The sequence below is a fragment of the Hemicordylus capensis genome, chromosome 2 (assembly GCF_027244095.1).
Source record: "Hemicordylus capensis ecotype Gifberg chromosome 2, rHemCap1.1.pri, whole genome shotgun sequence".
NCBI classification, from domain to species: domain Eukaryota; kingdom Metazoa; phylum Chordata; class Lepidosauria; order Squamata; family Cordylidae; genus Hemicordylus; species Hemicordylus capensis.
The window spans coordinates 275,255,216-275,281,612 of NC_069658.1; the positions used below are offsets into that span (position 1 = coordinate 275,255,216).

Genomic DNA, 26,397 nt, shown 5'->3' on the forward strand with positions numbered 1-26,397 from the left:
TGCTCCTATGTCTTGGGCAGGTTCCAGATGGTGTCCCTTGGAGACTGCTCTTCTTCAAAATCTGAACTTTTGTATGGTGTTCCTCAGGGCTCCATATTGTCTCTGATGTTGTTTAATATCTACATGAAACTGCTGGGAGAGATCATCAGGAGATTTGGTACAGGGTGCTATCAGTATGCTGATGACACCCAAATCTATTTCTCCATGTCAGCATCATCAGGAGAGGGCATAACCTCCCTAAATACCTGCCTGGAGTCGGTTGTGGGCTGGATGAGGGATAACAAACAGACTGAATCCAGATAAGATGGAGGTACTCATGGTGCGGGGTTGAAACTCGAGAGATGATTTTGATCTGCCTGTTCTGGAACACTTCCCCAGAAGGAACAGGTACACAGTCTAAGGGTGCTTCTCGATCCAAGCCTTTCCCTGACATCCCAGGTTGAGGCAGTGGCCAGAAGTGCTTTCTATCAGCTTCGGCTGATACACCAGCTGCATCTGTTTCTTGAGGTGAACGACCTCAAAACAGTGGTACATATGCTGGTAACCTCCAGACTGGATTACTGCAATGTGCTCTGTGTGGGGCTGCCCTTGTATGTAGTCCGGAAACTACCGTTGGTCCAGAATGCGGCAGCCAGGTTGGTCTCTGGGTCATCTCAGAAAGACCATATTACTCCCGTATTGAAGGAGCTACACTGGCTGCCGATATGTTTCCGGGCAAAATACAAGGTATTGGTTATAACCTATAAGTCCCTAAACGGCTTGGGTCCTGGGTATTTAAGAGAATGTCTTCTTCGTCATGAACCTCACTGCCAATTGAGATAATCAGGAGAGGTACATCTGCAGTTGCCACTGGCTTGTCTGGTGGCTACTCAGGGATGGGCTTTCTCCACTGCTGCCGCGAGGCTTTGGAATGCACTCCCTACTGAATTATCATTATTAATGATAATAAAGATTATTATTCATTATTCCCTACCTATTATTATTATTAATAATAATAATAATAATAATAATAATAATAATAATGTGATTTCTATACTGCCCTTCCAAAAATGGTTCAGGGCAGCTTACACAGAGAAATAATAAATAAATAAATAAGATGGGGTCCCTGTCCCCAAAGGGCTCACAGTCCAAAAGAAACTTAAGATATACACCAGCAACAGTCACTGGAGGTATTGTGCTGGGGGTGGATATGGCCGGAGCCTCCCCATCTCTGACAGCTTTAAAAAACTCTTTTTTAGACACATCTGTTCACCCAGGCTTTTAATTAATATTGTTTTAATGGTTGTAATGCTGTTTTAAAATATTATTTGGAAAATTTTGAATTGTTGTAATGTTTTAAACTTTTTGTTTTTGTTTTACCTAATGTTTTACTTTTTCTGTTTTTATTTTGTTGTAAACCACTCAGAGATGTAGGTTTTGGGCAGCATTAAAATATGTTAATTAATTCATTCTTATATCGCTGCTGCCGATATAGGTGTTTCCCATAGTCTGGGAAACATACAAGCGGGGATTCGAACCGGCAACATCTGGCTTGCTAGTCAAGTCATTTCTCACTGCTAGCTTCCCTTTAAGTGCTTGTAAGTACCTATGTACCTTTTCCAACAGTAAATGTGGTTGAATGTCTTTGAATTGTAGCAGTTTTTCTATAAAAAGTAAAGTCAGGCACATTTTAAGATGAAGAACATAAGAACAGACCTGCTGGGTCAGGCCCAAGCCTATCTAGTCCAGCATCCTGTTTCACACAGTGGCCCACTAGATGCCTCTGGGAAGCTCACAGGCAAGGGATGAGGGCATGCCTTCTCTCCTGCAACTTGTATTTAGCGACATCTTGCCTTGAAGATGGAGGTGGCCTAAAGACACCAGACTAGTAACCACTGATAGACCTGTCCTCCATGGATTTGTCTAAGGCCCTTTTAAAGCCATCCAAGCTAGTGGCCATCCCCACATCCTGTGGCAGATAATTCCATAGATTAATTATTTGCTGTGTGAAAAAGTACTTCCTTTTGCTGCTCCTGAATTTCCCAACCTTCAGTTTCATGGGATGACCCCTGGTTCTAGTGTTGTGAGAAAAGGAGAATAATTTATTTCTGTCTACTCTGTCTACTGTAATTTTATACACCTCTATAATATATCCCCTAGTCACCTCTTTTCCAAACTAAAGAGCCCCAGATGTTCTGAAGAGCCTTGCTTCCTAAGGAAGGTGCTCCAGATCCCCGACCATCTTGGTTGCCTCTTCTGCACCTTTTCCAGTTCTTCAATATCCTTCCTAAGATACAGTGACCAGAACTAAACACAGTACTCTAAAGTACTAATGCATAAGTACCAAAGAATGAGACTTCTTGTGCTGGATCAAAAGCAAGAAATGAAACCCTATGCTTGGGCTGGCTGTTTATATATTCCATACCTTGTCAGTCATGCCTCAGAGGCACGATGCCTCTCAATACCAGTTGCAGGGGAGCAACAGCAGGAGAGAGGGCATGCACATACCTCTTTCTTGCCTGTGGGCTCCCTGATCCAGCAGGTCTGTTCTTATGTTCTTATGCCTCCAGATGTGACCACAGCATGAAAATCCTGCATTTGTGAGCAAGTGCACCTGTACAGCACACAGTCAGTACAACGCTCCTTTTAGCAATGAAGCACCCCTTTTAGAATTTTACGAGAATGAAGATAGCCGTTTTCTGAAGCACTAGATGTTCTTCTAGTGCTTCAGAAAATGGCTAATGTTTTTAAAACAGCATTAAAACCATTAAAACAAGGAGATGCACAAATTTGAGACAGTGAGCACAAATGACAAGGAGGTGTTCAACTATGTTTTCTCACCCTTTTCTCACCCTTTCCCAAATTACTTATATCCATCATGAACATCTACTATCGATTTGCTGGAGCCTTCAATCAATTATAATAGTACAATGGAAGCTATTTTCTTATGAGGTACATTTCCCTTACACAATCAAGGCAATAGCAAGAGCAACAATTTAGTCAATTGGTCAAAAACATTGTTTTGTTCTGGGGTAAACACTGTTCGTTTAACTTTTTCTAATACAATGCAGAATGATTACAATCTTGAAATATCTGAAAATCACAAGCTTAGAAAATTGATTTATGTTTAGTACTGTAGCTGGCAAGTTACTCCAAAGTTATGCAGACAGTACAAATCTGAGCGCCTCCAAATCTGAGAGGGTTTGTCTTGATCATATCAGAGGAGGATATATTAGCACACTGGAAAAGGTTTGCTTAGCTAAATGGCTGTACTCTCTGAGTTTTGCCCACTTAATCAAACTTTTAGACCAGAGTTTATAACTTCTCATCTGTGCTCAGTTTAAATACTACACAGAAGATAAACTTCAATATCTTATTTAGAAGAAGGAGAAGAACTTTCAATGGGAAAAATTCCAGATGAATGGAGAGACATCACAAAACCATAAGTCTTTAAAGAACTTTTGTTATCAAGTCATACAGTTCCCCATTCTCTTAACAGCATTCGTTCTAGTTGTTGACAACATTTGTATTTCACAGTATGTTATCACCAGCCAACTGTTGTCGAGAAAGAAAATCTGTTGCTATGCTCTCATCTAGCTTAACAGCAGCATCACTGCTGAAACAATAACTACTTTGCAGCAACTCAACATAATTCATTAAATCCTAGACAAGTTGAGAATATGTCTGGCAATTCTATGCAATATATAATAATCAAATCTACTGATCAGTAGCCCATTATTGGATGCTTTAATCCCTGCATATATAAACATGGTAACATCTTATTAGTGCTGAATCCCAACTGAAGTGTACCTCAGTGGGAATTAAGTCTAATGAGTTTTGCACTAATATTATATATATATTAGTACAGTACATAACAGCATTACTATATAATAGTAGTAACACTGTTCTTACTAAATACTTCTTTTTAAAAAATTTCTAAGTGTTTTATAGGCTGCTGCCCAAAACTAGGTCAACACATAATTTGTGGAATTCACTATCATGGGAGATGGTGATGGTCACTAGCTTAGGTAACTTTAAAAGGGGATTGGATAAATTTATAACTGATAGGATGATCCTATTAGCTGTGATGGCCACATGGAACTTCCAAAGGCAATATGCTTCTGAATACTATGTTGCTAGGGGGTAGTCATACAGGAGGGCAATCTCGGCTGGGGGGCTTCATGTAGCATCTGCTTGACACTGTAGGAAAAGGACACTAGACTAGATGGACTAGATGGATAGGTAAAATGAGCCCTGTTGTAATTCTCCCAAATCTGAAATCAGTGTTCCACCACTGGGACATATGTCTTTGATACATATAAAATAACACTTAGGACTTATTCAGATTAGTTAGTTTGCCTAGGAACATAGGAAACTTCCTTATACTGAGTCAGACCATTGTTCCATCTAATTCAATACTGTCTATCCTAACTGGCAGCACCTTCTCCAAGGTTTCAGGCAGGAGTTTTTCCCCAGTCCTACCTGGAGATGCCAAGGAATAAACCTGGGACCATGTACATGCAAAGCAAATGCTCTACCACTGAGCTACAATTCCTACCCCAGAAGTGGCATACATGGTTCTCCAAACCAGGCATTGACCATACCAAGAGCTGCTTAGCTTTAGGAAGGTGGCAGTATTGTATGCCTTAGATCATGCTCTAGGACCCAACAGGCTCTGAGATTGTACCTGCTCTGACATTTGGCAAGAGATTTACCTCATGTGCTCCTGCTTCACTAGGCATAGAAAGTAAAGAGTGAATGTATAGTCCCATATGTATGTGAATGTGGGATTTCCACACCATTGCACAATAGTTCAAGATGGAGCAAGCTCAGTTCTTCCCCTTCTCACACTGGTTACTGTAGCTGTTTGCTATAGGCAACAATAACAAAGAAACCTGATCCACTGTTATCAAACACTGCAGATATTCAAGAAAAATATGAAGATCAAACTTTTGAGAGTATCTGCCAAATAGGCTTACATAAATGACTCAAGAACATTTGCAACCAAAACTGAAAGTCATGAAAAAAAGTCATTAAAAAGCAACCAAATCACGGAATATTAGTAATACCAACGACAGTTTGGAGATGATACCAAACCTATTTCCTTTGGAGCTGCACAACTCCAGCCCTCCTGCAGATGTTGGGCTACAACCCCCATAATCCCTATAGACCACTGTGCCTTGGGATTATGGGAGCTGTAGTCCAAAAACAGCTGAAGGGCCAAAGTTGTGGAGCCCTGCTTTAGAGAGACACAGAGAAGAAAGTTTTGTCTTAAGTTTTTGAAAAGTGTTTAGATCTGGGAAACCACTCATCTACCCAATGGCTAATTTCAAGGGGGAAAGAAGCCAGCCCAGCCAGTTTTTCATACCCAAATGTAACTGGATCTGCCTCATTGTGAAATAGGTCAAGGGGTGACAACTCCTCCAGGACTGTTGTACACCAGATTATAGTAAAAAAACAAGGACTTGTATTTACTTATCAAGCTTGCATATGTCATGACAATTAGCACAGTGGAAAGATAAGAATATAATGACTTGTACAATCTAAAAAGATTGTTAATACTGCAAGCAATAGCCCTTAAATTATTCCAGAATTTTTTCTTATTTGCTACAGTGACCGCAATTATTACAGGATCCTCCTTTTTCACCAAAAGCCCACTTATTTTAAAAAGAGAGAAACCTTCATTACTCCTCCCGCACTATTTGAGGGAGAGCAACATTCTAGACAGTCAGCAAAGGGGTAAGAGTATGAGTCTACTTCATTTTGCCAGGCTGGGACATAGGAAGTTACCTTATACACCTTCTCCAAGGTTACAGGAAGGAGACAATTCATGCTTGCTACCACAAGACTAGATCTCCTCCAGTGGAAAGGCCTGGAAGGGATCAAAGATAGAGAAGGCAAGGGCCAGAATGCTATACTCACCATGTCTATCGAGAAGAAGATAGAGCAACTGGGGATACTGAAAGCTTATTGCAGAGCCTGACAATTGGCTACTCTTCTCTGATTCGACTGATCCAGCAGGGCTGTTCTTATGTTTCTTATAGTACTAGTTGCAGGGGAGTAATGGCAGGAGAGAGGGCATGCCCTAAACTCCTGCCTGTGGCTTCCAGTGGCATCTGGTGGGCCACTGTGTGAAATAGGATGCTGGACTAGATGGGCCTCGGGCCTGATCCAGCAGGGCTGTTCTTATGTTTCTTATGACTGTATAAGCAGAGTCTCCAGCTGGACACACAAGAAAGAGGATCAAAGAATGCATGCATCTTGTCTTGTAGGGATTGCTGCATACATGCTTTGTGGCTTTCACTTAGAAGTGGGAAATGAGCCAAGCAGCACACTGGAAAACCTTACAGGTGTTGACCCATAACATAGTGGCACCAGTGTTTCACAGAATGTGGTTATCATAGAACCACAGAGTTAGAGGGGGCCATGAAGGCCAAATTACAGCTCGATTCAAGCTCGATTTTTTTGGTACACCCCCCCCCCCCCGCCCAGATTTGTTCAGCCGCCTCCGTGGCTGCTTTTAAGGCCCTTCTTAAGACCCACCTGTTTCACCAGGTGTTTGCCCTTTATTTATTATTATCATCATCAACATTTAAATTGTTATTGGTATTGTTCTCTGCATAGCGTCTTTGGAGGAGGCAGTATATAAGGAATTTTTAAATCTCTCTCTCTCTCTCGTGTACCCCCAACAACAGATGGCCATCCAGTGTCTGCTTGAAGACCCCCATGACAGAAAGCCCAGGCACTTCTGATAACTGTTTCCATTATCTAGCTGTTCTTACCATTAAGAACATTCTAATGTCCAACCAAAACCTACTCTTCTGTAATTTAGATCTAGTCTTGTCCTCTAAGATGGCAGAGAACAAGTCTATGTGACCCCTTCAGGTATCTGAAAATCATATCCCCCCTCCCCTGCTCAGTCTTCTCCTCTCTAGCTTCAACATATCCAGCATCCAGAATTAGTGCAGAGTATAGTAGGACTATTACTTCGTGCAACCTTGAAACTGGTCCTATTAATGCAGCCTGAAGATTACAGGGACTCCTGTCTTTGTTTTTTCATCATGCTCAACCACAGGTTCAACGGGTACATACACACCAGTGATATACTGCACGTTGAGAAGAACCACCAGCACATGTGTGGGCTAAGTGTTTTTTTCAGGGATCATCCCCTATGCCATTGCCTCTCTACTGATGTGCATGATGAAAATACTTTGTATTATGTTGGTCAAGGAACTGTGGGGCCCCCAAATATGCCTCAGAAAAAGGCTTCATAACCTTTACTCCAATCCCATAGGATCAATAGCAGATAACAGAAAAATTTGGCATTGTGTCCTTTGTAGTTATGCCCTTCATTAAAAAAAGAAAAGAAAAAACCAACAGCCTTGGAGCATGAACACTCCTGCAAACTTATTACTACACATGTCTGGTTTTGTCTCTATCAGCTGCACACAAATGCCAATAATTTCTTGGGTGGGTGGGGCCTTTCGCTGGACAACTCATCAGAATGGAATGAAGGTAAGAAATCTCGGCTTTTGGAGGTGTGTTAGGTGCCAATCTCCTGCTTGGCTAATTTTAACAATGAATCTTATGTTTCAAGATGGCAGTAAATGACGGTATTGCCTCATTTCAGATCTGTTTGGGAGGGAGTGTTCATACAGGTCGATGTGGTAAACAATACTGTTTACTGGAGCAATTTGGTTGGTTTGTAGGGAGAGCATTGGTTCCCTCATTCCTTCAATTTCTAACAAAAGTGTGGTGTAAAGCTAGACTTCAGGACTTGCATGTGGGAAACAGGCAAAGCTCACTAATATTGCCCTACACAAGCAATTCTCACTTAGATTAATCTATTACATGCAACTGTTAAAATGCAACTCTGAACTCTACAGTGGAGATTAATAATAAATCTACTTTCCACCTCTTCAGTGTTTCAGATGTTGATAGGTACATTAGATCCTCTGCCTGTGCCTATTGGACTGGATGACATTATTTTGTCATTGTGTGCCCCAGACTCTAATGTACAGCGAATCTGCATGTTATATTTTTATTTATTTATTTATTTATTTTTACACTTTTATCCTGCTCTTCCTCTGAAGAGCTCAGAGCTGTGTACATGGTAAATTTTATCCTCACAACAACTCCGTGAGGTAGTTAGGCTGAGGGAGACATGACTGGCCCAGAGTCACCCATTCGATTTGAATGGGATTCGAACTCAGGTCTTCCCAGTCCTAGTCCCACCTTCTAACCACTATGATACGCTAGTTAGTACTATGTAGATAGTACTATTATGTAGATAGTACTAATACTATGTAGATAGTACTATCAATGGTAGTTTACACAGTAATTTAAGCAACCACCACCCCCTCAAATCCCTAGCACAAGGAGCTTATAATTTAAATTTTGCCTGTTGAAGTGGGGGATGGGAGGAGATCAGACTAAAAAAGGGAAATGAGGTTTGATATTTGCTCACAATCCAATGTTAAACTTTTTACTTTGCTATTCCATGAATACTTTCTGCTTCACAGATAATGCCACTACTACAAATATTTACATAGCATACTACTTTTCAACAAAAGGACTCAAAATGGTTTACATAGCAAAATAAATGAGATGGTTCCCTGTCTCCAAAAAGGCTCACAATATTAAAAGGAAATATAAGGTAGGCACCAGCAACAACCACTGAAGATATGCTGTACTGGGGTTGGTGTGTCATGATCTCTCTTTTGGTGACAGTACTGTGGGTAGATTTAAGGTTTTTGTTCATTGTATCAGAGACTGCAGCTCATAAGTTTGGAAAAATAAACAAAATGATATTCCACAGATCTATCCAACTTACTACACAGAAATGGAAATATGCAAAACATGTGACCTCTAAATGTCAGTGTGTGCTTTTGGGGCTATAAATGTCATAAAGTGCTTTTGGGGCTGTATATTGGTATATTATAAGGTATATTTTCAAGACTTAAAATTCATATTTCTTTAGTAGCGTATTCTACCAAACCACATGAAATTTGGTAGCTCATACAGTGCACTCCATGACTGAGTTAATGCAATACAAAGGAACCTATTCTCTATTCTTAAATATTGGAAGGCTATAGTTATGCTACTCTGGGTTTGATAACAAAGAGCTGCACTGTCTTCTTAGAAAACAGAGATCTGAACACCATCTTTTCAATAAAGATACACTGAGAGCCTTCAAATGGAAACTATTATTTTTGATTGCTTTTTTCTTTTCCATACTACACTGTGTTAAATGAGCACACGTGCATGCGCGCGCGCACACACACACACACACACACCCCTACTAACATGAATGTTGAGATACAATCAAGAACTGATATTTTTCTGCTGTTAATTCTTTCTGATTGCTACATGGAAGACTTTCATGTTCATCTGTATCATATCATATTAGCTATTATTCTTTCCCCCCTGGTTACAATAAAAAGGCACTTTTAAGTAAAATAAAGACATAATTATACTCTGAACCTGGGATACTGCCACACAGAGTTTCCCCTAAGGCATGCACACATGCACATGCTCGTAGGTTTTTTGAAGTCTGCTCAGTTAATTTTAGATCTCACTAAGGTTTAATCAGGAAGGTCTCACTCTGAAAACATGTCCGTGCATACTGCCTTGAAACTGCCACCCAGTTCCGCACAGAGATGGAAAAAATTAGACGAACCACTGCTGCCATGCATGTAGCATATACATAAATAGCTTTTAATTAGATTTATAGGATTCATCATGCTTTTAAATTGTTTTAATCTGTGTTGTTTTATTGTATACGGCTCAGAGACGTAAATTTTGGGCAGCATATAAATATGTTAGATATATATATAATGAAGAAAGTAATAAAGTTGCAATAATTCACCCCCAGGCACAGTACTTCCAGTGACTGTTGCTGGTGTCTAGCTTATGTTTCGTTTTAGATTGTGAGCCCTTTGGGGACAGGGATCCATCTTACTTACTTACTTATTAATTAATTAATTAATTAATTAATTAATTCTCTGTGTAAACTGCCCTGAGCCATTTTTGGAAGGGCGGTATAGAAATTGAATGAATGAATAAATAAATAAACCTAACCCCCACTAATAACTTGATTCTGTATTATTGACAGCAGATTCAACCATTCAGTAGCCACCAAAGTAATTCTTCTGAATGTGGAAATCAAGTAAATTCAGGGAAAGAGTCCGGTGTAGCATTTTCCATTACATGCCAAGTTTTCTATATGCAGAAATTTTGTGTATCAAATGCTGATTGAGGGGAAGCATTCACTCCCTCACCTGCATTCTCAAGTGGTAGAGTCCCTTGAGGACTGTACCATGCAGTTCTTCTTAGAATTTGAATAAACTTTTCAGACAAGTAAAGGTAAGATAAAACACAAAACCTGCATCCCCACAGGGCTCAATTAACAACAATAAAGTAACATCTGATTCTAGTCACCCCAGACTACAATATATTCTTGTCAGACCTTTCAGAAATATGGGTTCCCAGGAGATGAGCAAGATATCTCACCCATGAAGGGTAATTATATCAGACTCCTTCAGTACAGAAACCATCACACACTTTATAGCCATCAAGGTCTTTCCTGCAGGTGAAAGTCAGAGCAGGTTGTACCCAATTATATATGAGATTTCAGTTACCAAGGGATTTTTCATTCATTTAACAGAATGAGCAAGGAGGCTTTATTGCACATGGAATTGGTTATAAATCTCTGCAAAAATCAAAATTGCAAACTGTCTTTTTTTAAAGTGACATGCATAACTGAACAGCCTGAAGATTAGACATTTACCTAATTATGATAATTCAACACACATTCTTGTTTCTCTCCTTTCTGTAATCCTTTGGAGGTTTTCCTAATACTCCCTTGTTATTGTGTTATTAAAAAGCTCATGACATTTGCAAACTTGAAGTGAAACTGCAACACCACAGCCACCTCCCACCCCTATCTGGCTCTTGTGCAATGAGACACCAAAATCCTTCCCAAACAAGCTGGTATGACTGATCTGCTCCACAAAAGGTCTCAAACTCTGTTCAGTCATATAAATGTAATATTGTGAGTAACAGTAAGACAAATATATAAAACACACTCCATCATTATGTGCCTCCCAAAATAGAAAGTTAACCTGTTCAATCCTCCCCAAACAATAGCTAATACACTTAGACAATTAATTACAGACTCCACACTATGTTTCATCATGACCATTACAATTACCTGGGAATACCTTGTTGTGCTTATTTGTGCACCAAGCTAGGACTGCAAAAGTGCAAAGAGAAGTACTCTTCTTGGGGACTGTCCCTCAGCTCTGCAATTCCCTTTCTCTCAAAATGCCTGCATACACAACTCTAGTTTTTTTTCTGGACTTTTCAAGACTTTTCAACTTAAACTGGGTTTTTGTGGGCATAAGCAAATTAGAAGTTTTGTAATTAACACATTGGACTTACCCCGAGTCCCTTTTGTGGGACAGGCTATAGCAGGATGGATGGATGCTGGCACACCCCACTTCTTCTTTTTTGCAGGTGGAGAAAATATCTTTTGCAGGATATTGTAGAACTGGAAAAGGTGCAGACGAGGGCAACCAAAATGATCAGGGGCCTGGAGCACCTTCCTAATCAGGGTAGGCTACAGCAGCTAGGGCTTTTTACTTTGGAAAAGAGACGACTAAGGGGAGACATGATAGAAGTGTATAAAATTATGCATGGAGTGGAGAGGGTGGACAGAGAGAAATTTTTCTCCCTGTCTTACAACACTAGAACCAGGGGTCATCCCATGAAACTGAAGGTTGGGAAATTTAGGAGCGACAAGAGGAAGTACTTTTTCATACAGCGCATAATTAATCTATGGAATTCTTTGGATGTGGTGATGGCCACCAGCTTGGATGGCTTTAAAAGGGACTTAGACAGATTCATGGTGGGCAGGTTTATCAATGGCTACGAGTCTGGTGGCTGTTGGCCACCTCCAGCCTCAGAGGCACGATGCCTCTCAATACCAGTTGCAGGGGAGCAACAGCAGGAGAGAGGGCATGCACACACCTCTTGCCTGTGGGCTCATCAGAAGTATTTGGTGGCCACTGTGTGAAACAGGATGCTGGACTAGATGGGCCTTGTGCCTGATCCAGCAGGGCTGTTCTAATGTTCTTACAAATCTGCAGCCAATTTCATGGGAGCTCGGAGGAACAACCACACATTATGGGGTGGGGCTAACTTTAATTTAATTTATTTTTTTAAAGAAAATGCCATGCCTCTAAAACTCATGGCAGAAGAAGCATTTCAAGAGCTCCTGCAATATCATACCAGGAGTGTTGGTGGGGAGTGCTTGAATCACTGCTGCTGCCACCACCTGCCACAAAGGTATGGTACATGAGAACCCCGTTATTCACAGGGGTTCCATTCCATGGGGAGGGGGACACAGATCCATTAATAGATGGATTAAGTCTATGGGAATTGAGGGGTTAGGTTCCAGGACTGCTCAAAATGGCCAAAAATAATCCAAACCGTGGTTTTTGTCCCTGTTTCCCTCTCCAAAGTGCCCTACCATGTTGTAGAGCAGTCAAGGGCATCCGGGGCAGAAAATCAGCTAAACATTGATTGAAAATTGCAATTTTTGTTCTATTTTGTCAACTAAATGATCCATAAAATGGTTCCCAAACCCAAAATCGTGGCTGGAAATGACCTCTGAGTTTATTTCCAGCTACCTCTCTGACCCGCAGAAATGTGGGTTTAACCCTTCCTCCCATTTTATTTCACATATACCAAGGTTGGGTGCTAATTACCCAACCACAGATACACGAAACCGCAAGTGCTGGCCCGTGATTAACGAGGTCCTCCTGTATTTTCTAGAAAGAAAATCAAGTCAGATAAAGCCCACTACCCCCGCCCCCAAGCTGCTATTTTGAGGATGTGGGGAGTGGGTGTACAGTACCTGCTAACTACGCAAAGAGGCACATTTTTCAAGGGGTGATTCTCTTCTATTTAGCAAGGGGAGAGCAATTGGCCCTATCCAACCCCAGCACAACACTCACCCAGTAGCTGTTGCTGCTGTATAATCTTTTTGTTTTTAAGATTGTGAGCTCTTTGGAGACAGGGAACCATTTTATTTATGTTTGTTTTTCTGTGTAAACCACATTGAAAACTTTGGTTGAAAAGCGGTATATAAATATATGTAGTAGTTGTACAGATCTACCATGATTCATCCCACCCATCCTGGAATCCCTAATGGTGACCAAAATACACAGAAAATAATTTCTAAGCAAGCAACCTGTATCTAACCTTCCCTTTTTGGACAAAGTGATAGAGCGTGTGGAGGGTCTTGGATGAATCACATTATCTGGACCGTTTTCAATCTGGCTTCGATGTGGACTGAGACTGCCTTGGTCGCTCTAGTGCAGGGATTCTCAACCTTGGGTCCCCAGGTGTTATTGGACTTCAACTCCCATAATCCCCAACCAAAGGCAACTGGGGCTGGGGATTATGGGAGTTGAAGTCCAACAACATCTGGGGACCCAAGGTTGAGAATCCCTGCTCTAGTGGATGACCTTCACCGGGAAATAGATGGTGTGTCCCTGTTGGTTCTGCTGGACCTCTCGGCGGCATTCAATACCATCGACCATGGTATCCTTCTGGACTGCCTCTTGAGTATGGGAATTGGAGGTACTGTACCGGTGTGGTTCCGTTCCTTTCTTGGGGGGAGGGTCCAGAAGGTGGTGCTGGGGGACTACTGCTCAGCCCCATGGCCATTGGCCTGTGGGGTCCCACAGGGTTTGGTCTTGTCCCCCATGCTGTTTAACATCTACATGAAGCTGCTGGGAGAGGTTATCCAGGGACTTGGACTGAGTTGTCAGCAATATGCAGATGACACTCAGCTCTATCTCTCCTTGTCACTTGATCCTAGGGAGGAGGTGGATGTCCTGCATCGGGGATTGGATGCCGTGATGGGTTGGCTATGGTCTAATAAACTGAGACTAAATCCAGACAAGACGAAGGTAATGTTGGTCAGTAGGAAAGCCAATTGGGATGAAAATTTTTTACCGGTTCTGGATGGGGTTGCACTCCCCTTGAAGGAGCAAGTACACAGCTTGGGTGTATTACTGGACCCGGCTCTGCTTTTGGAAGCTCAGGTGGAGGCGGTGGCTAGGGGTGCCTTTGCACAGTTTCAGCTAGTGCGCCAGCTGCGTCCCTTTCTCGAGAAGGCAGATCTGGCCACAGTTACCCATGCCTTAGTCATGTCACAGCTGGATTACTGTAACACGCTCTACATGGGAATGCCCTTGAAGAATATCCGGAAAATGCAGCTTGTACAAAATGCGGCAGCTAGGGTCCTATCTGGAGTTGCCCAGTGTGATCATATCACACCTATTTTGAAAGAGCTGCCGTGTGTTTCCGGGTCCAGTTCAAGGTGCTAGTTTTGACCTTTAAAGCCCTCAACGGTTTGGGCCCAGGATACCTGAGGGACCACCTGCTCCCAAGGGTTGCTGCCCGCTTGACGAAATCATCTGAGGGGACTCTGCTCCAGGTATCGACAATGAGGGAGGCTCAGTTGTTGTGCATGCGGGACAGGGCCTTCTCTGTTGCTGCCCCCAGATTTTGGAATGCTCTCCCAGTGGTCATTCGCTCCTCAGACTCCATCACAGTTTTTAGAAGGCTTGTTAAATCTTGGCTTTTTACATGATTACATCCAAGCCTTTACACGATTGTTTTATTGCTGCTTCTGTGTGTTTTTATCCATGTACAGTTTTTAAGATTGTAGTTCATATTTTGTCTGTATTTCATATTTTAAATTAGATTTGTTAGCTTATTTTAAGCTTAATACTTTTAACTGTCATTTTCATTTTTTTTTAAATTTTTGTAAACCATCTTGGGATTGTTTTTAATGAAAGGCAGTACATAAATTTAACAATCAATCAATCAAAGATGCTGAAAGGCATCATCTCATCCTGCCCAGAAGTAGGCAATGGTAAACCCCTCCTGTATTCTATCAAAGACAACCACAGTGCTCTGTGGTCGCCAGGAGTTGACAGCATAACTTTACAACTTTACTAGGATGGTTCTATGAAATTATCAACCTGAACTTTAATTTATTTTACCACTCAGAGTTAGGTGTATAGCAAATACTAGGCTACCTTTTGCAAACTATCCCTCCAACACCACCATCAAAAGCCCAAGGGGAAGAACAGGACCTTACAGAGGGTTTCCATACACGTCCACAAATATACACTGAGTCCCTGTGCTGTCAATGAATATTCAGCCCACACTTCTGATGAGAACTGAGAGGAAGAAGAAAGGGAGGAGCTTCCTCACCTCTCAAAACACTGACAACTAGCAACTGTCCACAGCTCCTGGGAACTTTCTTCAAACGTTGAAGTCACGCTAAACTATGAGGCATCAATATCGTTCCAAAAATTATTTCATTGACTGAACAGCAACCAGTGCCAAGACTAACCTACGACAGTCCATTCATACTCCTGCCCTAGACAAGACGCTTGTGAGGCAGAGCAGCTCTCTCAAGCTTTTTCAAGGGGCCCTGTGCCAGCTGCCCTCCATGGGCCACCACCTATCTGGCTTCCTAAGGTTTGTAGTGGGGCTTACCTGTGCATGTGGGGTGGGAGATGACAAAGGAGCAGCCCTCTTGGACAACAATGTCACTCCACCACCACTGCATAAAGGCGATGGGCAGTTCAAGTGGTCTCAGGGATTGGCAACAGGCCCTTGGCAGCTGCCAAACAATGCTGATTCCTTATGCCAGCCTGAACCAGCGAGACTAATAGTTCATTAACTAGTAAGTCGATTTATTTATTGTTGTAACCACTGGTCATAACACAACAAAACATAAAACATAACATCAAAATAGAGCAAGAACATGAATTAACTAGCAACTGCTTTTATTCATTAACTAACAACCTGCTTCTTTAGGGAGGGCTCCACCTTACTCTTTGGAAACCATAACACTAGGGCATCTGCAATGGCCCTAATTCCTAAATGACACCGATTTAAAAATGAAATATATTATCAACTTTTAAACTGTTTTTAAGGCTACTATAATGTATTTTTCAGGTTAAAGTGTGATAGTCCATTCTTATATTTAGTAAGTTCACAACTCGTGGCCCTATAACAACTGAGAAGCCTGGCAGACTGGTATTTGTCCGCAATAACAAGAGACATAAGATTTGAAGGAGCAAGCATAAGTCACTTGATGTTAACTACGTCACATCAAGCTCCATCTCAGAAGAGGCATCCCATCCTGTAAGGGAGAGAAACAGGAATGCTTCTGCCAAGGTGGACCTTGCAATTCACAAGTCCCCCACCCGCCAATAAGCAGCTTTATCAAAATAATTGTCTAATGTTTCCAACCTGTTGAGGACCAATGTGCCATTCACACGCTTTGACAGAGTGACAAGCCCATGTCCCGTATTGAGAAATCACTGCCCTAGAAGTATGGTTCACAGCAGGTGCCCACTTCCTACAGAAGCCAAGAAACTCTGTCCTAGCCACTAGCCACTATGAATTGTGAGTAACAGTGGCCCTTTGGTCTTTGTTAAACCGTGTGTGTGTGAGAGAGTGAGTGTGTGTGTGTGTGTGTGTGTGTGAGAGAGAGAGAGAGAGAATTGTCATGCCCACACATGAGGAAGCAAGCAACTCCCCACACACAATACTCCTGCACAAATTCACACTTTTATTATCATCATATTATTTATATATTGCTTTTCAACAGAAAGTTCTCAAGTCCACATAGCAAAAGAAAAATGAAGATGGTTCCTGTCACAAAGGAGTTCACAATTTCAGCAGCAGCAAACTACAAAGGAGGCTCTAGCAAAGCCAGTAAAGAGACACTATGCTGCACTGAATAGGGTTATTTATGTATTTATTAGAGACATTAGTTGCTCTTCCCCTGAGCACGCTATCTTTCTATATATATGGGAGAGGGGGAGAGCGAGTGAGAGTGAGTGAGAGAGAAGGAAGAAAGGAAGGAAGTTGCTCGAGCCTCACTTCATGAAACTCCCAGACTAAACCACAAAAGACAGAAACATGCAGTTTACAGGAAGATTCCAGGCCTTGCCTACACTACCAGAAAATTTTCCCAGAAAACGTGGAAAAAACTCTTCCATGGGGGAAAAAATGGGAAATGCCTTCTGAGAAACTCTGAAAATTTTCTTGGGTAATTTTACAATCAGGAAGTCTCGACATTCACAAAAAGATGAAGAAATAAACAAGCTATCTTGTTTCTGTTTACTGGATTTCTTGCTTAAGATATTAAAAAAAATGAACAATTTTGCACTAAATATCTTCATTAGTCTCTCTCTCTCTCATTAAATCTCCTAGAGGAGCTTTTTAGGTGTTAATGGCTGCAACACTACTACATTATCAAAAAAAAGGTAACTCTTCTGGTCATCTACCTGCAAGGAGTGAAGAGAGTGTCCATGGTCATTTCATGGCACAGGAGGGATGCTTCCAAACTCTAAGCCCTTTTAGTAGTGAATGAGTGCTTACTATACACACACCACTTTTTTGAAACACACCTCTCTGCCTAACTAGCAAGAGTAAAATCAGTAGTATAGCCCCTAGACGCCATCTATATCTATAAAGTATGTCATGTTTTTGAAAACCTTTAAAAAAATCCATCCCTTTGTCAAACTTTCTCAGAAGTTTGCTACCCCTTTCCTGCCTCAAAACATGATGCACAAACAAATATAGTTCCATATCCCAAAAGCCAGAGGATGATTAATGTTAGTGAAGTCCAATGAACAATAGCAAGTACAATTCAGGAGACATTGAGCTCCTATCTTGAAGATGGTAAGCTACCTAATAAGGGTGGCAAGGAAGGGCTAAAGCTGTATAGCTGTGCTGTGACAGAAAAGAAATCCAAATTAAGCAAAGACAACTCCCACTGAGTCTTCAAGTATTATTTATAGGCAATCTAAATATAGATTATATAGGAAGCTAGCTAGGTACAGGGATTTCGTACAGGTTAACGCTGCGTAGAATACAAGAAGGTTTAAGAACAAAAGAGATCTTGCCTCCCAGTGTCGGTCTGTCCTATATCCACGGTTGTCAATAGACAATAGTAGTTTGGTTTTTTTTAAAAAATCCCCCATTCAGAGAGGCAAGCATGTTCAGAGAAGATACCCCACACTTTATTTCTACCTTGCCCAGTGCTGTGTCTTGTCCAAATTTTTTGCAAATACCATCAAATGAACTTTGAAAGCCAATTTCATTTTGAGAACTCACCTAAACACATCCACACCTTATTACTCCTAATAATTCCATAACGATTGAACTGAAACTTTTTACAAATGTAGAACATCAAACTTTGTTCAGATAATCAAGGGAAGCAACTTGTGAGGTTCTCTCAAATGATTCTCTAATTGCTCTCCACTGCTTCAGCTTCCCTGTAGCATGTACACTCTTCAATAAAGGTACTATCAGAAGTCATTGCCAGGAAAATAAAAAATCCATTTTCCTCCTGTGAACACATTAAGGAATTCATTACTTGCAGGAAAGTTACCTAAGGGGAAAAAATGCCCCTGAGCCCTTTTGACCCAAGTGTCAAAAAACAAAGCTATTTAGAGCATGGAAAAGACATCCTCTGGTGTGCATTCCTATTAAACTGTGTACCTCATTCTACTGTATAGCTTTTATTACAGGGTTTAGGCACTCACAGCTGAGCATTCAACCCAATAACCTACAAATTAGTTGATCCCTGTTTCTCCACACTATACAATTGCACTCCCTTCTAAAAGGTTTTGTGTAGATGCCAACAAATGAGTGCAGGGGAAGGAAAAGGCTCCCCATAGACATCAAATAGTTACTGGCTCACTTATTTGTTTGTTTGTTAATTACATTTATATCCCACTTTTCCTCCAAGGAGCCCAAAGCAGTGTACATGGTTATCTTTATCTTCCAACAACCCTGTGAGGTAGGTTAGGCTGAGAGATACATGACTGGCCCAGAGTCACCCAGTGAGTTTCATGGTTGAATGGAGATTCAAACTCAGGTCTTCCCGGTCCTAGTCCAACACTCTTAACGACTATGCTATGCTGGCATAGATAGATATAACTAGGCCTATCTCTATCTCAGTATAGATAGTTATAACACTTTGGTCATGTGCCCTTATGCAAAAGCAGTGAACAGCAGGAAGCTGATACAGTTAACATCTGTTCCAGAGGCATCCAGTGTTCCAGAGGAACCCAGGGATTACTTGTCCCACCACAGCCCTTACAAATTATACTGAAGGCCTCCTAAGAGCCATTTCCCAAACCACCCCTCTCCAGTTTTCTCACATCCAAATAAGACCTATATCCCAAGGCCATATATCTCAGTGCAAGCCTCACTGGGACTTCTTACCCCATCCTCATTTATCATCCTCCCCCTCACCACCATCTCCCATATCTTTACATGAGGGCCCATTTCTTGCCCAGCTCAACCTATTTTGTACAAAATAGTTCCAGTCTCTGTTGTATGGCAGACTTGATGGCACACTTTACCTTTAGGCAAAGTATACTCCCAAAGAATCAACTGTTCCATTCACAATTTGTTTAATGCAATTTTACCACATCCACTTCCAATCCTCGTCAGTGATCAGACCTGGAACTTCGTGTCCCATTTTTCAGTAAAGTTAGAGATTAATACATTTTTGACAGTACATGGTACCAACATGCTGTTATCCCCTTTCTTCTATCAGTTGTCAAGATGTATCCTGACTCAGTCTTTCCTCTGAACAATTCATGCTATTAAAAGAAGAAGCATTATTTTAACATAATATTCCTTATCTGAAGATGTTGAAAGAACTATGGTCTCTCTCCCACATTACCTTTGTCATTCTAGGACAATGACATCAGTAAGGAAAAACCCTGGACTGAACTTTGGTTTAAGTGAACACCATGCTGTCAATGCTGCTTAGGGCTATTTAGGGTGCTACCAGCCCCCACAGAAGCCTGCAGGAGAGAAGAGGAGGAGAAACATCTGCTCCCAAGCAGACCCCAGGGTGAGGGACTGGGTGCCTGTCTATCTGCTTCTGCCCCCCTGCTTGCTGTCTGCCCCACAAGACTGGCTGCTGGACTGTGGTGAAGCTTTACAGGACTGGAGCCCACAGAGGATGACTTGGCAGTTTCCTGGATTGCATCTGCCAGAGCTTGCTGCTCAGGGCTATTTAAGGTGCTGCCAGTGGGAGCGGGCCCACCATCGGCGAGGTCACCACTGAAGGGGGTCACCCCTTAGGGGAAGCCACTTTGGGGGACAGAGAGGGCCAGGCTTCCTGGCCCAGGTATTTGCATGTGGGGGGCATTTAATAGCGGAGCTTCTGTTTTAATTAGTCCTGGTTGAGATTGTTTTAGAATGTGTCTGGGTTCACCTGGAGATGAGAAGAGAAGGGAGGTGTCCACTGACTGTGGGGCGGCAATTCCGGCGGTGGTGGGGAACACAAGAAGTAATGTTGGCAGGTCAGCTGGCCATTACAGGGGAATGGGACTTGGAAATCTAATAGTTGTTTCCCCTTCTGGCTGTCCAAGCTCTTTGACCTTGGGGAGCAGTGCCAACAACCCTTGAAACCCCACCTTGCTCCTCTGTAATGCCAGGTCGGTCCAGAACAAATCAGAAACCATCCATGATCTAATTCTGGATGAAGGCACCAACTTGGTATGTATTACAGAGACCTGGTTGGAGGAGACTGGTGGCCTGGTCTGGTCCCAGCTTCTCCCTCCAGGACACTCTGTTGAGGAGTGGGTGAGGGACCATGGGCGGAAAGGTAGAGTGGCTGTGGTTTATAAGAATAATATTTCCCTTACCAGGATCCCTGTTGAAGTGTCGGACCATACTGAATGAGTGTACTTAGGTGTGAGGACCAGGGATAGACTGGGACCAGGGATAGACTGCTGTACCAATCACCCTGCTGCTCAACAGAGTCCCTCAACAGAGTCCCTAACTGAGCTGACCGACTTGGTCTTGGGCTTAGCGTTGGAGTCCCCCAGGCTTGTGGTGCTGGGTGACTTCAATGTTCATTTTGAGACCAATTTTCCGGCTCAGAAGTTCATAGCGACCATGACAACTATGGGCCTATCGCAAGTGGTGTCGGGACTGAGGCACATTACTGCTCACATGCTTGATTTGAGTCGACACTTTCAACGAGCTGTCCAGCACAACCCCAAGATCCCTCTCCTGGTCAGTCACCGACAGCTCAGATCCCATCAGCGTATACTTGAAGTTGGGGTTTTTCGTCCCAATGTGCATCACTTTACATTTACCAACATTGAATCGCATTTGCCATTTTGTTGCCCACTCACAAAGTTGGGAGAGATCCTTTCTGAAAGAGAAATGGAGGAAGCGGGAAAACCACTTCACACTCTTCTGGGTTTCATTGCCAATGTGAACAATAATGGGGAGAGAGGACAACCTTCTCTTCCTTTTTTCTCTATTCCCTCTGATAATGTTCATTCAAGTTCTGGTTTTTATACATCATTTTCATACATCAGTTTTACTCTAAGGCAAATTTCCCACCAAATCCAAAGTTTTTCCACATCTGAAATAGGTTCAACTCGATCAAAAACTATTTCAGTATCTAGGAAGATGATTTCCTCTTCCTGATTATGACATTTACATTTGTTAATTATTAAAATCAAACATATGACATTTGTAGCCAACCTTCATCCTGAAATAAAATTAAATAAGCTCAGTCTTCTACCACACCAAAATACTTTGTGAAACCAGCAGCTATACTGAACATTTACTACATTTGATTTAGACGGGCTGTCTAAACTAGCAATTTCCTAATGGGCAGTAGGGATGTACTGGAATCATTTTGGTGCCTCTTCGAGCTGAAATGTAGATAAAACGTTCCCTGTAGCCGAATCTTTTTGGCATGGGGAGATGGGTTCTTTTAAAAGGTGTTAGTCAGGTCATACCTGCTCCTCCTGGAAACCTCTGCCACCCCGCGCTGCCCCATTGCAGCGCTGTTCTCAGAAAAGCATCTCTGTGAACGTCTCTCCTTTAAACCGTGGTGACGGGATGCTTCTCCCAGCATCCCTTGTTCAGTGTCAGCACGCAAATGGCAGCAACACATGATGCTTGCCCCTCCTGGAAGCATCCGCCGCCCTGAGCCACCCCATCACAGAGATGTTCTCAGAAAAGCATCCCTGTGAAAGCTTTCCCTTTAAACTGCCCTGCTGCAGCAACGGGTTGCTTCCCCCAACATCCCTTGTGCAGCGGTGGCACATAAATGGCATCAACACATGCACCAATGCCATTTGCATGCCAATGCCATGCGAGGAATGCTGCGGGAAGCATCCCGTTGCTGCGGCGGGGTGGTTTAAAGGAGACAGTGGCGTGGGCTGCTACTTTCATGGGGAATGCTTTTCTGAGAACAGTGCCACGATGGAGCAGAGCAGGACAGCGAAGGCTTCTAGGAAGGGCAGGAAGGACCTGCCCACCTCCTCTTAAGGGAACCCCTTGCCGCCCTTGGGATGGTGCTGAAGCAAATCAGTGCACTTCCCTAATGAGCACAACTCAAGACTGTATAAGGCCTATCCCAACGTGACAGAAATGGATTTAAACACTTTTACAATAATTCCTAACACAACAACCTATAGAATGGACTCCTATTCTGATTAAAGGGGGAAATATTAAAACAGTTATTCTTTAGAGTGTGATTATTAATCAAAGGTACATATCAATCTACTAACTGGATTTATCTCTAGTGCCTCCATGGTGCCCAGTTACTTTCAGAAAAATTAGTTGCAGCCAAAGCTATGCTCCCAAGGGCTGCAATCTTAGACGGACTGAAATCAGCCAGAGATCTGCCAGGACTGCACTACTGACCTCATTAGAATACTTCTCATTGACTTTCTCATAGAAGAATTACATTGAACTTGTTTAAGGGCCCTGCCCTTGGCTTCTTAAACAGACAAACAGCTTGCTGGGACACAAGTCAAATTTAATTGGCCTTTGGCCAAAATTGACTTAAACACCTTCCTAAATCAATATAAAACCAATACCTTCAAGTTCATTTGTTCCATTTTAAAAAAATCATCTTCTGTATAAGGATCACTTTGAGTTAAGATCAGATAGGGCTTGTTTATTTGCTCAGTCATTCTGACTTTGAATCAGTTCAGCCTCTGATTTATTTACACAATCAAGTGAATGGAGAACTAAGAAAAGTGCACTTGCATTATTAGCATCTTTTCTGCTTCGTTTACACTTTGGAATAAATGTAGGCCATTGTCCTATGTATGCCAGCCAGGTTGGGTAAAGATCTATAATTCTGAGACTGCATGTTCAAAAGGTTACTGATAACTCTCTCTTGAATTTTCTCTCTTCTCATTTAAACACAACAGAGATCAAATTGTTGATTCAGTGAAAGAAAACCCAGGTTAACCTCAAACAGTCTCATAAACAAGCCTGGTGCCAACACCAGAAACTTAATGACTTAATAAAAATCAGTGACCATCTAGAATTACTGATGTAGTCTAATGTTTATCAGTGTTTGGAATTTGTTCTTCTTTTAGTGAAGTCAGCTTTAAGTTATTTATTCAAGAAATGTCCTTCCTTTAGGTGAGTTTCTAATTTATTTTGGAAACCTTATTGTTGTGCATTTATACAATATTGTATAGTAGCGATTACAATTAATTATTTTCACTAGGGAGTGTAAAAATCTTTGCCCCTATCTGAATGCTACTTGTTTTTCTGGCTCTAGCTGCACACAGTAACAGACCAGTGGACCAGTAATGCAAGAACAGTCCACAAGACTGTTTTTGAAATAGAATGTTTTTGAAAGAACAAGACCCTTTTTGAAATAGGTTACATTTAAACATTCAATCTTAACCAACTTATTTTTAGCTGCCAGTATCTTGCCAATGCAATGTTTAAAATTATTAACTATGACCAAGTCAACTATAACAAGAAGGACAACTCTACAGAAGGTAAAAACCACAACATATATAAGTTGAGTGAGAGGGAAGCAATAGAAATTGCTTCCCTAGAGGAGAGCTGGTCTTGTGGTAGCAAGCATGACTTGTCCCCTTAGCTAAGCAGGGTCTGCCCTGGTTGAATATGAATGGGAGACTTGATGTGTGAACACTTAGGGGATGGAGCCACTCTGGGAAGAGCAGAAGGTTCCAAGTTCCCTCCTTAGCATCAAGATAGGGCTGAGAGAGATTCCTGCCTGCAACCTTGGAGAAGCCACTGCCAGTCTGTGTAGACAATACTGAGCTAGAAGGACCTGTGGTCTGACTCAGTATATGACAGCTTCCTATGTTCCTAAATTGGGGGATTCCTACGTGCATATGAAAGTTTGAAAAGTGGTCAACATGGCGGTGTCAGATTTATGGTGAACACTCACACTTAACAATGTCATGTTCTTTTTCACAGCATACATGCAGCATAGTTGCTGCATGTGAGACTACATTATTTAACTTTTTGATCACAACCACTGCCATGCAACAATCTATAAAACTTCTGTTCAGATGATGCAGGTACAGCATCTAGATCACATGAACAAATATATCCATCCCACTTTGGTCTCTGCTTACTGGTAACAGCAGGGAAGAAGTGTGGCCTTGTCACAGGCTGTGAACTTAAGATAAATAAGGAATAGCCTGCTAAATCCTTTATTCAGCAAAAATACTGGCACAGCAGGGAAATGATTTGACTAGCAAGCCAGAGGTTGCCAGTTCGAATATCTGCTGGTATGTTTCCCAGACTATGGGAAACACCTATATTGGGCAGCAGGGATAATAGGAAGATGCTGAAAGGCATCATCTCATACTGCGTGGGAGATGGCAATGGTAAACCCCTCCTGTATTCTACCAAAACAACCACAGGATTCTATGGTCGCCAGGAGTCAACACCGCCTTGACGGCACAACTTTACCTTGAACTTTATGCACACATTGCACACAATTATACACAAGAATTCAGAAATCATCTCAGGGTTATTTTCCCAAGACTACAACCCCTATGTATAAAGACAAGGAATTCTAGTTCATTTCAGTTGTGACAGCATTAGAGAAAACACCCACATTTATATGTGGTAAGGAATCAAGATCACCAAAGGGAGCAATTCCAAGCAAGCTCCATGTAACAGGTTGCTTTGTGAACTGAGTGATGCGACCATTCCTATAACTGCACGGTCTAAAAGGTTCTCCCTCAGTCATCACCAGCTGAGGTATAAACAGTTTACCCACTTATAAGGAATAAATGTTCTGAATCCTGTGCTCTATTTTAGTCGCAATATATGGTGGGAGGTGGGGAATCTCCAACTTTCCAATTTAAGAACAATTATATCACCAGTGGCATTATGGGTCACATTGTAATTGATCCTACTTGAAGCTCTAGAGTTCTGCAGTGATCACCTTCCTTGGATAGAAATCCATTCTGATAAGCAAAACAGAATGCTACTAGGTACTAATTAAAAGTTTCATCTGAAATATGCCAGGCATCAGGACATTAATCAGACATGTCTATTCTGTACAATTTTTTAAACAATGAATTATTATTTAATAGGAGATACCATAAGAGACTGGATCCAATAGCATCTTCTAGTCCTCTACCCTTAACCAGCTGCATTGAAAGAAGTAAGTTGTAAGGATGTGCAAAATGTTTCTAGAACGAAATGGGCCATTTTGAGTGTTCTGAGCTTGAAACAAAACAACCCCATTTCAAGTTGAAACGTTTTGAATGTTTTGTGTGCCATTTTGGAGAACAGTTTTTCTGGGAGGAGCTGGTCTACCAACTGGGGTCAGTCCATTGACCAGGCCTCTACCCCAGACTTTGTGTGCCAGCCCACCTCAGAGGACTGGGCTAATCAGGCCTCCACCCCAGACTTAGCAAGTTGGTCCACCTTGGAGGACTGGTTGTATGAGGTGACCAGGCCAAGGTGGGCTGATGTGCTAAGTCTGGGGCAGAGGCTTGGTCGACCTGCCAACCCCATTTGTTAGGCCAGCTCTCCCTGGAGAAACAGCCCTCCCAAAGGGTGTTTGAAACACTTAAAGCATTTTGAGTTTTTCACCAAAACAGCTGGCTTGGCCACTGTTTCAACGAAAAGTTTCAATGACACATTTTGAGCATTTAGCATTTTGTTTTGAGTTTGAAATCAAACAAAAAATCCGTTTCATGCACATCCCCAGTAAATATCTTCTATTTTGGACACAACATCTCCATGGCAACAGAACATATATTAGATCAGATCCTAATAGTCCACTAGAACTAAATGTAACTGATATACAAATAAATACAGACAAATGTGACTGATCATCTAGTGCACTACCACAAATAATTACCACTTAAATCTGCAGATGCATATCCATATAGAGCTGGGTTGTTTTTAATCACACCAAAACAAAATCATTTCTTTTTGCATTTTTTAACTAGAATGTTTTGGAGCATTCGTAAATGTGTTCATTCCTAAATGCCTCTGACCAGTTCTCAAACTGAGTGCCAT

The 26,397-nt window shown here is 41.9% G+C and overlaps 1 protein-coding gene across 31 annotated transcripts in view; it reads right to left on the minus strand.

The window, feature by feature from the left end:
• The window catches only part of MAGI1 (membrane associated guanylate kinase, WW and PDZ domain containing 1), a 683,050-nt gene that overhangs the window by 228,163 nt on the left and 428,490 nt on the right, over nucleotides 1-26,397 (minus strand). The gene's annotated exons all lie outside the window — the stretch shown is intronic.